This window comes from Callithrix jacchus, chromosome 13 (assembly GCF_049354715.1).
Source record: "Callithrix jacchus isolate 240 chromosome 13, calJac240_pri, whole genome shotgun sequence".
Taxonomy (NCBI): domain Eukaryota; kingdom Metazoa; phylum Chordata; class Mammalia; order Primates; family Cebidae; genus Callithrix; species Callithrix jacchus.
This window is the reverse complement of record NC_133514.1, coordinates 40,804,735-40,817,616: the sequence shown is the minus strand read 5'-3', so window position 1 is coordinate 40,817,616 and position 12,882 is coordinate 40,804,735. Positions and strand designations below refer to the sequence as shown.

Here is a 12,882-nt window from a genome sequence, read left to right as displayed (position 1 = left end):
AGTTCAAGACCAGCCTAGCCAAAATAATGAAACCCCCATCTCTACTAAAAATACAAAAATTAGCTGGACATGGTGGCATGTGCCTGTAGTCCCAGCTACTTGGGAGGCTGAAGTAGGAGAATTGCTTGAACCAATCCAGGAGGTGGAGGTTGTGGTGAGCTGAGATCGCGCCGCTGCACTCCAGCCTGGGCAACAGAGTGAGACTCTGTCTCAAAAAAAAAAAATGAGGAAAGACATATATTTTACAGAAAATAGGCATGAATGGTGAGTACCTGTATACACACAGACACACACACACACACACACACACACACACACACACACAGAGAGGAGATTGTTAACTCATCAGAAATTGGGGCAATCAGCTGAGCACAGTGGCACATGCCTATAATCAATCTCGGCACTTTGAAGGGTCAAGGTGGAGGATCATTTGAAGCCAGGAGTTCAAGATAAACCTGGGCAATGTAGTGAGACTCTGTTTCTATATAAAAATATTTTTTAAAAAATTTAGAAAGGAAATCAGAGAAATGCAAAGTAAAACCGTGTTGAAGCACCATTATATACCCACCGGACTGGCAATAAACAAACAAATAAAGGACTGAACAAATGAATTAGTGAATGAAGAAATGAAGTCAACAACATTAAATGTGATGAGGAGGTGGAATTTCAACATAGTTCAAACATTGTGAAGAACAAATTGGTGTTGGCCAGCAAGAGTAAAGACGTATGTACAATCCTGCTGAACACTTCAACTCCCTGGTGTCCACCCTACAGAAAACCTGTAGCTACAGGCATGAATATAGGTAATGACATCGCTTTTCATAGCAAAACAAACTCAAAACAAACAAACAGATGTAAGTGCAGAATAAGTACCTCATAATTTATTTATACAAAATGATGCTGTACCGTGGTGAAAACCTACATCTGTGCTCTATCTGTATGACCAATGTGGATGACCCTTAGTGAGATAGGAAAATTGCAGGAAGAAATTCATACATTTTAATTGTTTTTAGACACATTTCAAAACCATACAAAACAAAACAACATATCATGATAAAATGCTGTTTAGGAATACTTTTTCAGTAGTGAAAGAGAATGATTAATATAATAAGATGATGAAACCTGGAAGAAATGTTTTGGGAGAATGAAATTAAAAATAAGAACACAGAAGGTTGCGACAGTTTTTGGTAATAATCTGTTTCTTAAGGTGGAAGTTGAGTATGAGGGTATTTTACAATTATTCTATATATTCTATATTATATGTAATTAAATATTTTATTTTTTAAAAGCATAGAAGTTGGGAATGGCGGCTCCTGCCTGTAATCCCAGCACTTTGGGAGACTGAGGAGGGAGGATTGTGGGAGCCCAGGAATTGGAGGCTGTGGCTGCAGTGAGCTATGATCATGACTGTGACACTGTACTCCAGCCCAGGCAACAAAGAAAGACCTTGTTTCAAAAAAACAAAACAAGACAAAACAAAAAGAAAAACAAGAAAATTGGGCCCAAAATAGCATGATAGTGTATAGCATAGTTATAATGGTTGTGGCTATGAATAGAGTTAGAGCTAGATATTCTGATTCTGAATCTGACATTCTTTTCATTATCCCCAACTGATTTATCTTGAAGATATCAGTGTATTGTGGGACCTGACTCTGAGGACGGTTGAGAGAGTACCACATAGAGAACTTCCTCCTCTACCAGTTCAGAGCTGGTGAAGGAGGAGGACCGTGTAAGTTCCCTTGCTTTCACATTTAATGTGGGCATTTTGGCTAAGAAGGGCAATTCCCAAAAGCCAATGACATAATCCTGCCGGGGACCCAGAAGATCTAAATATAAATGTGATGAAACCTCTCCGTGTGGCTTTTCCTTCCACAGGACTTTCTAATGAAGTAGAAAAATAACATCAAGGATTAAACTTCTGCCCAAATGGCCAAGGCCAGCTCCATTTAGGGCCTGGCTAAATGTCTTCCAATGACCCTGTTCTCATTGTTCAGCTAAACACAAAACATATTGGCCAGGCAGCTTTCCCTTTTAAACCCACATGAATCTCAAGAAAAATATAATGTTTTCTCTTGATTAACTGACCTTCATCTTTTCAAAATTTTGTGTTGTAAGTATTATTATCATTTTGCAGGGGAAACCTCAAGAAACTTGCTTTTTAAATTTTTCAGGAATAGAAATTTAGGTTTTACATTGGGAAATAGCTTTTAAACAATGCAAAACTCAGAAAATCATTGCGTTGGGTCAATGTTGTAAAACCTCACACCTAGAATGACTCCAGTATTTTCACATGACATTCTTAATGTTCGCTACCAACCCACCTCAGGGAAGTCACGTGGCCAGTGCTTCATTACTGACATACAGGGCAAGGCATTGTGGACACACAATCCACTCCAGTAGATTCAACTAGACAAGCCATGGTCACGACCACCAAACTACATCTCTTTGGTGTCATTCTTTTATTTATTGATTTTGGGACAGGCTCTGTCACCCAGGCTGGAGTGCAGTAGCATCATCACTCCTCACTGCAGCCTCGACCTCCTGGGTTCAAGTGATCTTCCCACCTCAGCCTCACAAGTAGCTGGGACTACAGGCACACGCACCACTACACCCAGCTAATTTTTCTTTTCTTTTTTTTATGGCATTTTAGGTTTTGGGGTACATGTGCAGAACATGCAAGATAGTTGCATAGGTACACACGTGGCAGTGTGTTTTGCTGCCTTCCTCCCCTTCACCCACATCTGGCATTTCTCCCCATGTTATCCCTCCCCAGCTCCCCCCTGCCACTGTCCCTCCCCTATTCCCCCCAACAGACCCCAGTATGTAGTGCTCCCTTCCCTGTGTCCATGTGTTCTCATTGTTCATCACCTGCCTATGAGTGAGAATATGCGGTATTTCATTTTCTGTTCTTGTGTCAGTTTGCTGAGAATGATGTTCTCCAGATTCATCCATGTCCCTACAAAGGACACGAACTCATCATTTTTGATTGCTGCATAATATTCCATGGTGTATATGTGCCACATTTTCCCAGTCCAGTCTATCATCGATGGGCATTTGGATTGGTTCCAAGTCTTTGCTATTGTAAACAGTGCTGCAGTGAACATTCGTGTGCATGTGTCCTTATAGTAGAACGATTTATAGTCCTTTGGATATATACCCAGTAATGGGATTGCTGGGTCAAATGGAATTTCTATTTCTTGGTCCTTGAGGAATCGCCACACTGTCTTCCACAATGGTTGAACTAATTTACACTCCCACCAGCAGTGTAAAAGTGTTCCTATTTCTCCACATCCTCTCCAGCATCTGTTGTCTCCAGATTTTTTAGTGATCACCATTCTACCTGGTGTGAGATGGTATCTCAATGTAGTTTTGATTTGCATCTCTCTGATGACCAGTGATGATGAGCATTTTTTCATATGTTTGTTGGCCTCATGTATGTCTTCTTTTGTAAGGTGTCTGTTCATATCCTTCGCCCATTTTTGAATGGGCTTGTTTGTTTTTTTCCTGTAAATCTGTTTGAGTTCTTTGTAAATTCTGGATATCAGCCCTTTGTCAGATGGGTAAACTGCAAAAATTTTTTCCCATTCTGTTGGTTGCCGATTCACTCTAGTGACTGTTTCTTTTGCCGTGCAGAAGCTGTGGAGTTTCATTAGGTCCCATTTGTCTATTTTGGTTTTTGCTGCCAATGCTTTTGGTGTTTTGGTCATGAAGTCCTTGCCTACTCCTATGTCCTGAATGGTTTTGCCTAGATTTTCTTCTAGGGCTTTTATGGTGTCAGGTCTTATGTTTAAGTCTTTAATCCATCTGGAGTTAATTTTAGTGTAAGGTGTCAGGAAGGGTTCCGGTTTCTGCTTTCTGCACATGGCTAGCCAGTTTTCCCAACACCATTTATTAAACAGGGAATCCTTTCCCCATTGCTTGTTTTTATCAGGTTTATCAAAGATTGTATGGTTGTAGATATGTTGTGTTGCCTCCGATGCCTCTGTTCTGTTCCATTGGTCTATATCTCTGTTTTGGTACCAGTACCATGCTGTTTTGATTACTGTAGCCTTGTAGTATAGTTTGAAGTTCGGTAGTGTGATGCCTCTGGCTGTGTTCTTTTTGCTTAGAATTAACTTGGCTATGCGGGCTCTCTTTTGGTTCCATATGAAGTTCAAGGTGGTTTTTTTCCAGTTCTGTGAAGAAAGTCAATGGTAGCTTGATGGGAATAGCATTGAGTCTGTAAATTACTTTGGGCAGTATGGCCATTTTCACGATATTGATTCTTCCTAACCATGAACATGGAATGTTTCTCCATCTGTTTGTGTCCTCTCTTATTTCGTTGAGCAGTGGTTTGTAGTTCTCCTTGAAGAGGTCCTCTGGGTTCCTTGTTAGTTGTTTTTCTAGGTATTTTATTCTCTTTGTAGCAATTGTGAATGACAGTTCGTTCTTGATTTGGCTCTAAGTCTGTTAAAAAATAAGGAATGCTTCACGAATTTGCATGTCATCCTTGTGCAAGGGTCATGCTAATCTTCTCTGTATCATTCCAATTTTAATATATGTGCTGCTGAAGCGAGCACAATTTTTCTTTTTTTAAAGAACTTGGCTCACTGCAACCTCCATCTCCTGATTTAAGTGATTCTCCTACCTCAGCCTTCCAAGTAGCTGGGATTACAGGTGCCCACCAACACACCCAGCTAATTTTTGTATAGTCTCACTATATTTCCCCGGCTAGTCTCAAATATCTAGGCTCAAGCAATCTTCCTGCCTCAGACTCTCAAAGTGTTGGGATTAAAGGCATGAGGCACTGCGCCTGGCCAGTCCCCACTTTTAAAGCCTCATATTTCTACTGGATGTCTTATAATCACCATCAATTAAACAAGCCTTTAAAATATTTTTCAATTATTTTTAAAGAAATTATTTAATTTATGAAGTCTCGGTAAGACATGCATTTGGCTAACAATATACAAAGTTCAGCAAGGTGTCTAATGAAAAGTATGCTTTCCTCCCATTCCTGACCCCATCAGTTCCTCTCACCAAAAGCAACCCATGGTCACTGGCTGCCTCTGGTGAATATTTATGGAGAATATTTCCAGATTGGCTATTGGGCAAGACTTCTAAAGCTTACATTTAACTTTTCTTCTCATTCTCTTGAGGAAGAAAATAAAAAATTTTTAAATTGCGGCTGGGTGTGGTGGCTCACACCTATAATTCCAGCACTTTGGGAGGCTGAGGTGGGTGAATTACCTGAGGTCAGGAGTTTGAGACCAGCCTGGCCAACATGCTGAAATCCTGTTTCTACTAAAAATACAAAAATTAGCTGGGTGTGTTGGTGGGCACCTGTAATCCCAGCTACTTGGAAGGCTGAGGTAGGAGAATCACTTTAATCAGGAGATGGAGGTTGCAGTGAGCCAAGTTCGCACCACTGCACTCCAGCCTGGGCAACAGAGCAAGACTCCATCTCAAAAAAAAAGAAGAAGCAAAATGAAACCTAAGGCCAGCAAATTGGGCAACACAAAAAGTAGACAGGTACAGAGAAACTTGTGCACATAGTCGGGGAGAAAGATAAACTGACAGCGAATGTCTCAATAGCAACCATGGAAACCAGAAACTATTGTTCTGGCATATCAAACATCTAAAAGGATATAGCTGCTAGTCAAAATATCCTTCAGGAATTGAGGAGAAACAAGGTAATTTTTAGATGGGAGAGTTTACCAACAGTAGACGCTCACTAGAGGAAGTCCCAAAGGATGTACTGAAGGAATTTCTAAAGGTGTGAAGACCAACTTTAGAAGCATTAACATGAGGCCTGGCGTGGTGGCTCACACCTGTAATCCTACCACTTTGGGAGGCCAAGGTGGGCAGATTGCTTGAGCTCAAGAGTTCGAGACCAGCCTGGGCAATGTGGCGAAACTTCATCTCTACTAAAAATACAAAAAATTAGCTGGGCATGGTGGTGCGCACCTATAAACTTAGCTACTTGGGAGGCTGAGGCATGGAGAATTGCTTGAACTAGGGAGGTGGAGGTTGTGGTGAGCCAAGATCACACCATTGCACTCCAGCCTCGGTGACAGAATGACTGTAAAAAAAAAAAAAAAAAAAAAAAGAAAGAAAAAAAGAAAAGGAAAAAAGAAAGAAAAAGAAAAAAGCATTAACATGGGCAGGAGGGAAGGGAGGCTGAGTCCTGGAAGCAGAGCTCCACACGGGAACTGGTTCCCTTGAAGCCGTTTTCTGTCAACTAAACAGCTGATGAGACATGGGAGGCAGCCAGAGCTGCACTGGAGGTGCATGGAGACCACTGCATGACACGGGCTTCTGCGCTGGGAACTTCTGAAGACTGCACTGGAGGAGTCATTACATTACACAGCCTCATGGTGACAGTGAGGACAGCATGAACGGTCATGAAGGTACAAATGGTTCAAAAGAAAGTTGCAGAGAATAAGATATACATTGTTTTACTGCACGTATCGCAAGGATAATGAAACATGCCATGTCTCAAATGGGAAATACCCAAGAAAGTGTTCGAGAATGTGTATGTGCGTTCATCAGCTTTCTAACATCCGAGGCAAGTGACCGAGACTAAGAGAATCGGAAGTGACCAGTGGAGAGGATCTTCTTGCTGTGTCTACAGTAGGCTTCGACAGTTATGTGGGACCTCCGAAACTATCCCTTCAGAAACTCAGAGAGGCTAGGAAAGGAGAGAAGGGAATTGGTGGAGAAGTCAGGGCTACAGAGCAGGCATTTGCTAGCCAGTCGCCAGCCGGCTTCATACCTTCAGCTGGACAACAGCAAATGTTATGGTTTGTGCACCACCGTAGCAACACATTTTTGGTGTTCAACAAATTCTGTTTCCATGGTCTGAAGAAATGATGGGATGGGGAGTGTAGGGAAGGGAGAGTCTGTATGATTCTGGAACAGAAATATCGGAAGACAATGGCTGGTGAAAAGGTGTCCCTTTGTATATTAAGTAGCTGTAATGTCACTTCCTGATGTTTGACTGGTTGAGGTATTAATTCTGACTAGAGAATATTTTTCATAAATGATATTTATTTATTTATGGATTGAGACAGGGTCTTACTCCATTCCCAGGCTTCAGTGGTGCGACCTTGGCTCACTGCAGCTTTGAGGTGCATCCTCCCATCTCAGCCTCCAGGGTAGCTGGGACCACAGGCACTCGCCACCATGCCCATCTAATGTTTGCATTTTTTTTTTTGTAGAGATCGGGTTTTGCTATGTTGCCCAGGCTGGTCTCAAATTCCGGGGCTCAAGCAATCCTGCCTCGGTCTCCCTAAGGGCTGGGATTACAGGTGTGAGCCACTGCACCCAGCAATGATTTTTTTAAATTTTACTTTGGATTTTAAAGGTATAAAATATTTTTATTTCCTAGGAGAGTTTATTGCTCTGTAAGACTCCTGTACGCATTGTATATTACAATTTATTACCGTCAGACATTTGTAGACAGAGTCTTATTTTCATTTTGAGTCATGCCACTTTTGTCATTCAGGAAGCAGCTGGGTTAATCCATAAAGTCTGACTTTTTAGTAAAATACAGAGGTGAAGTTCATTTTGAATGCAAGTTGCTCATGTTATGAATCACGTTTGTCTTGGTTATACCTCTTGCGTGATAGTTTAGCTAGAGTTTTAGCATTTACTGTATTTATTAAAGTGATTTCTTTTGTAAGGCATTCATAGCTTGAACAGCACCGTCTTTTTTAACGGTATAATTGAGTAAGTGTGGGTGCAGAAGCAAATGTTGTCTGCCCTGTTAAACGTGGTGCCTGTTAACTGTTTGCAACATTCATTGTGCCTGTTAATGCAGTTTTAGTTATGGGAGCCTCTGTCAACACTAGACTTGTTTTTGAATTACATTATTAAGAGTGTTGGAACTCATTTAAGTTTAGTGCTTGTAAAATGGTGCCCTTTCACTTAGTAGATAATTTTTTTAAACCATATATTCAAGTACTATAATATTATTCTTCAGAAGAGGAATTTTAGCCTGGATGTGGTGGCTTATGCCTGTAATTCCCAGCACGTCGGGAGGCTGCGGCAGATGGATCACTTGAGGTCAGGAGATTGAGACCAGCCTAGACAACATGGTGAAACCTCATCTCTACTAGAAATACAAAAAGTTAGCCAGGCATGGTGGCGCGTGCCTGTAATCCCAGTTACTCTGGAGGCTGAGGCAGGAGAATCACTTGAACCCGGGAGGCAGAGGTTGCAGTGAGCCGAGATCATGCCACTGCACTCCAGCCTGGCAGACAGAGAAAGACTCAATCGCTTAAAAAAGAAGAAGAAGAAGAGGAATTTTATAGTCTTATGGCAAATGTAAATGTCCTCATTTTGCCTTTTAATTGAAATGTTAAGGTTCCTATTATACTGCAGGAACCAAAAAACATCATGCATCGTCGTGTGTACAGACCTCGTGCATGGGCTAGTGAGTGGCTGGAGAAGAGAGCGTGGGACTATGAGCAGTGCGAGTGGAGGCCAGCAACTTCCAATGTGCTCACTTGATTTTTGCAGTAAACTAAGTTTAGATAATGTAACTTTGTATAATTGTTTTTGGTATTTACTTTGGTTGTTTTTTAAAGTGAGGATTTGTATTTTCTCAATTATTCTTTTGGTGTTAATTAATCTAAAGGTTTTTTGTTTTAAACTGTTCATATCAGAAATTGCTAATATACAGTCTGCCTGAAAGGAAGTTTGAGTGAATGTCATTTCTGAAGGACACTCCAGTTTATAGGGTAGAAACAGTTTCCCAGATTCAGGCTGAACAGAGACATTCACTCTGCTAAAAGGAGCCTCTAGGGGCACATTCAGGCTAATCTAAGTTTAAGAACTCCTCACTTTCTAACCCTATTTAAGAAATAACTCCATTATAGAATATTCAAATAGAAAAAGGGGGGAAGAAGTTAAGCAAAATCAACTATCATCCTCTATGTTGAAATAATCAATGTATATATTTTAATATCATTTGTCCGTTTATTTTGCTAAATACGTGTGTTTTTATTAAAATAGGCTCTTACACAAGTTCTGTAATCTGCTTTTCTCACCTAACAATATATTGTGTATGTCTTCTTTTCTTTGAGACAGAGTCTTGCTCTGTCACTCAGGCTGGAGTGCAGTCACAGGATCTCGGCTCACTGCAACCTCTGCCTCCCAGGTTCAAGCAATTCTCCTGCCTCAGCCTCCTGAGTAGTTGGGATTACAGGCATGTGCCACCATGCACAAATAATTTTTGTGTTTTTAGTAGAGACAGGGTTTACCATGTTGGCTACTCTGGCCTCTAACTCCTGACCTCAGGTGATCTGCCCACCTCGGCCTCCCAGTGTGCTGGGATTACAGGTGTAAGCCACCATGTCTGGCCTGTGAACATCCTTCCTAGGTCAAAAAGAAAAAGAAATAAATGTCTGTATGATTTTATAATGACATAGAATTAATTCAAGAAGAATCCCAGTGTTAATTACGTTCAATTGAGTTTAGACAGAATAAGTTCACAAGCTAAGATGGAAAATTCGTTCCATGAAATCAAGGGAACTAAAGAGAAAGAAACGGTAGCAGAAGTTCACACTACAGCCCCAATTCACTCAGTAAGAAACCTGATTTAAACGCATACATTAAATTGTTAGAAAGAAACCCTTTGACGACTCATTACTGCTAAAACAAAAAACTTATTTTCTTGTGTTTGTTTTTTTTTGAGACAGAGTCTTGCTCTATCGCCCAGGCTGGAGTGCAATGGCGTGATCTCGGCTCACTGCAATTCCACTCAGAAGTAAGTGCTGTACAAAACTGAGAAAAGCTGGGCAAAGGACTAGTGACTTAGGTACCAGGAGGGTGGCTCTCCAAAATGCCACTGCAGTCTGCAACAGGCATTGTCTACTCAGCCTGTGTGTGAAGGGAGTCTACGTGCCTGGAAAGGAAGTATTTATGGATGAAGGGATTAGAGCTCATGACTCTTCCTAAAGTTGGGCTTTGAAAGAAGCAATTGTGTGGTCCGCTCCATTTTTGGGAATGGAAGCAGAGGGAAAAAGTCCAGCCAAGCTCTATTTATCATGCAGAAGAAAGTTAATAATCACAAACCAGAGACCATGACTGGAGGGTTCGTGTGATTCCTTAAGTCCTGCAGTTTCTAGTGGCTGTTACTCTTGTGCTGCATAGAAACCACGCCAAACTTAGGGGCGTGAAACAACCACTCTATGCCAGGGTCGCACCACTGCATGCCAGCATGGGTGACTGCTGGGGAATCTGGGCAGGATGAAGTGGCAATGGCTTGTCTCTGCTCTAGAGTGGCTGGTGCCTCAGTTGAGAAGACTTCAAGATGGGACATAAGTTGAGGTGGGAGCCTAGAATCATCTGCAGGCACCTTCGCCTTGGACAGAAGCCAACTGGGGAAGCGACACTTGGCTGTTTGATGTGATTTGTCTGAGCAGTTTGCACAGCATTGTGGCCTCAGGGGAGATGGACTCTTTATCTAATGGCTCAGGACATATGGTGGAACCTGCATCACGTTTTCTAGTCTTGCCTCAGAAGTCTTGTGCTGTCCCCTCTACTACATTATATCGGCGACACGCACATCACAAGCAGGGCCAGAGTCCACCCCTGGATGAAAGGAGAGCTCAGGCCACATGGTGGAGGAGCATGCAGGATGGCATGGGGCCATCGTTAGAAAACACAGTCCAATCCATTCAGCTATTTCTCCATCTAGATGAAAGTAACTATGAGTAAAACATTTAAAATAAATTATGTCTGTGTAGGAAAACGTGCCTTTTCGGAACACAGGGGCAGTGGCCCTGCAGTAAGTGCACCATCTTACTGATACATACACTGCGGCTGGGTGGAAAGCTTCTCATCATCTTCCAAAACTACTTTCTTGAGCTCATCCATGTGATCTGAAGACACCTGCACAGTCTCCCTAATAACCTGCTCAGAAGCTGAGCAGGAGAGCACAGGGGTTTGACCTGGGGTTAAAAAGAGAGTCTGGGCTAGGCACAGTGGCTCACGCCTATACAATCCCAGCACTTTGGGAGCCCAAGGTAGGCAGATCACCTGAGGTCAGGAGTTTGAGACCAGCCTGACCAATATGGTGAAACCCCGTCTCTACTAAAAATAAGAAAAATTAGCTGGATGTGGGAGTGCACGCCTGTAGGCCTAGCTACTCAGGAGACTGAGGCAAGAGAATTGCTTGAACCCAGGAGACAGAGGCGACAGTGAGCCGAGATCGCACCATTGCACTCCAGCCTGGGTGACAGAGAGAGACTCTGTCTCAAAAAAAATAAAATAAAAATAAAAAGAAGTGAGCCCTAGGAAAGCCTGTGACAGCCAGACACTGCGGGCACCATCTTACTGATACATGCACTGGGGCCGGGTGGAAAGCTTCTCATAATCTTCCAAAACTACTTTCTTGAGCTCATCCATGTGATCCGAAGACACCTGCGCGGTCTCCCTAATAACCTCGATGTCCCGAGTGTTGGATTCAGGCTTTCTTGGCAAAGTTAAAACACATCTCATCTCATTTCAGCTTGGCAAAGCCGCCATACAATTTGGGGGAGTTGTTTGGCAGAAGGCCTGCTGATGTGATCCTGAGGACTTTAAATTAAAATTCAAGGAAATGGAGATAATACAAATATAAAACCGGGAAATTGAATGGAAATAATACCTAATCTTATTACTTCAGATAGATTTCTACTAGTGCTGAGAGGCTGGAAGGACAAATGTATTTACTTTTTTAGTAGGAGTTAACAGAGCTCGGCACCACCTAGTGTCTTTCTCCCTCCATCCTGTCCTGCTTCCTGTAAACACTCTCTTTTCCCAGAATCTCTCTTTCTTGTAGAGAAGCAGGATTCAAGGAAAAGGATACTTAGAATCTGATTTGTTAAGAAATCACACCCCTCGTAAACACATTATTCAGATTCCTCTGAGAGAAGAATCTAAAGAGCCTCTTAGATGTTGGAAACTGTATGCAGTAACCAGAATAAGATATAACCGATTTAGAAAGAGTGAGCTGAGTAACTGACCATGCCTATGTTAACCTAAGTAACAGGGGGAGGCTACCTAATAGAAATCGATATTTATCCTGGAATAGGGCATTGCAATGGGAATAAGTGTGCCATAGTAAACAATGTGGGTACTCAGATAGATAAAGGAAGTCAAAGGTCTTTAAAGGAAAAATGAGGACACTTACATAACTGTTTTGAGATCGTTATCCTTGGCTATGAGCACCAATAAAAAGGATGGCACCAGGCCAACATTAGATAGGGAGTTACTGGGCAGATGTCCTCATGGAAGTTATTTTTTTGCATAGGGTTGTCAGTGTTGTGATTTTTGCAGAGTCTTTGGAAAAGATTTTGTTATCAGGCATTTATGCATGAGAGCTCTGTCTTGGTAGCCTTCCCCAGCTCTCGTTGTCAAGGTTTAAAAATTTCGTCAATGCAAGTGACTCCATTTTGATTCTGACAACTTTCCCACCTATGACAACTCGGCCTGCCCTAGCTGCAGAAAAGCAGCACAAGCCATCCGTTAGACAAGGCTTAAAACCAAGGTCAGACATCTTGGTAACCAGCAGAGACGGGTAGAATAAAAGGGGCATTAGAGAGTGCAGACAAACTACCCTGCAGTACCTAACGCTGCGGGATGGGGCACACGCGACCAGCATTACTGGGCATCCCATCCCCTCCTCCCAAGCTTCAGGCAAGACTTCAACATGCTTAAGAAATATCTGGCTACTGTAGAAGGGAAACCATCTTAGTCACGGGAGAATAGAAAGGACAAAGCTGTGACAATAGCTCTCCAAGATAATATGCATTGATCCCAAAACAAAGATAGTCCACCAGCGTCATCTAGTGGACAAATGTATCATCACTCCTTTAGGACATGCTTGGTCTCCAGGCTCTCTTCCCCCAAGCAGAG

The 12,882-nt window shown here is 42.2% G+C and overlaps 1 protein-coding gene and 1 non-coding gene across 4 annotated transcripts in view; both read right to left on the bottom strand.

Moving 5' to 3' along the window:
* IDO2 (indoleamine 2,3-dioxygenase 2) overlaps nucleotides 1-12,882 on the bottom strand; it is a 71,384-nt gene that overhangs the window by 18,577 nt on the left and 39,925 nt on the right. The gene's annotated exons all lie outside the window — the stretch shown is intronic.
* LOC118146978 (U6 spliceosomal RNA) lies at nucleotides 4,453-4,559 on the bottom strand. Its single transcript, XR_004733161.1, has one exon. It is a non-coding gene; the product is annotated as a U6 spliceosomal RNA (small nuclear RNA).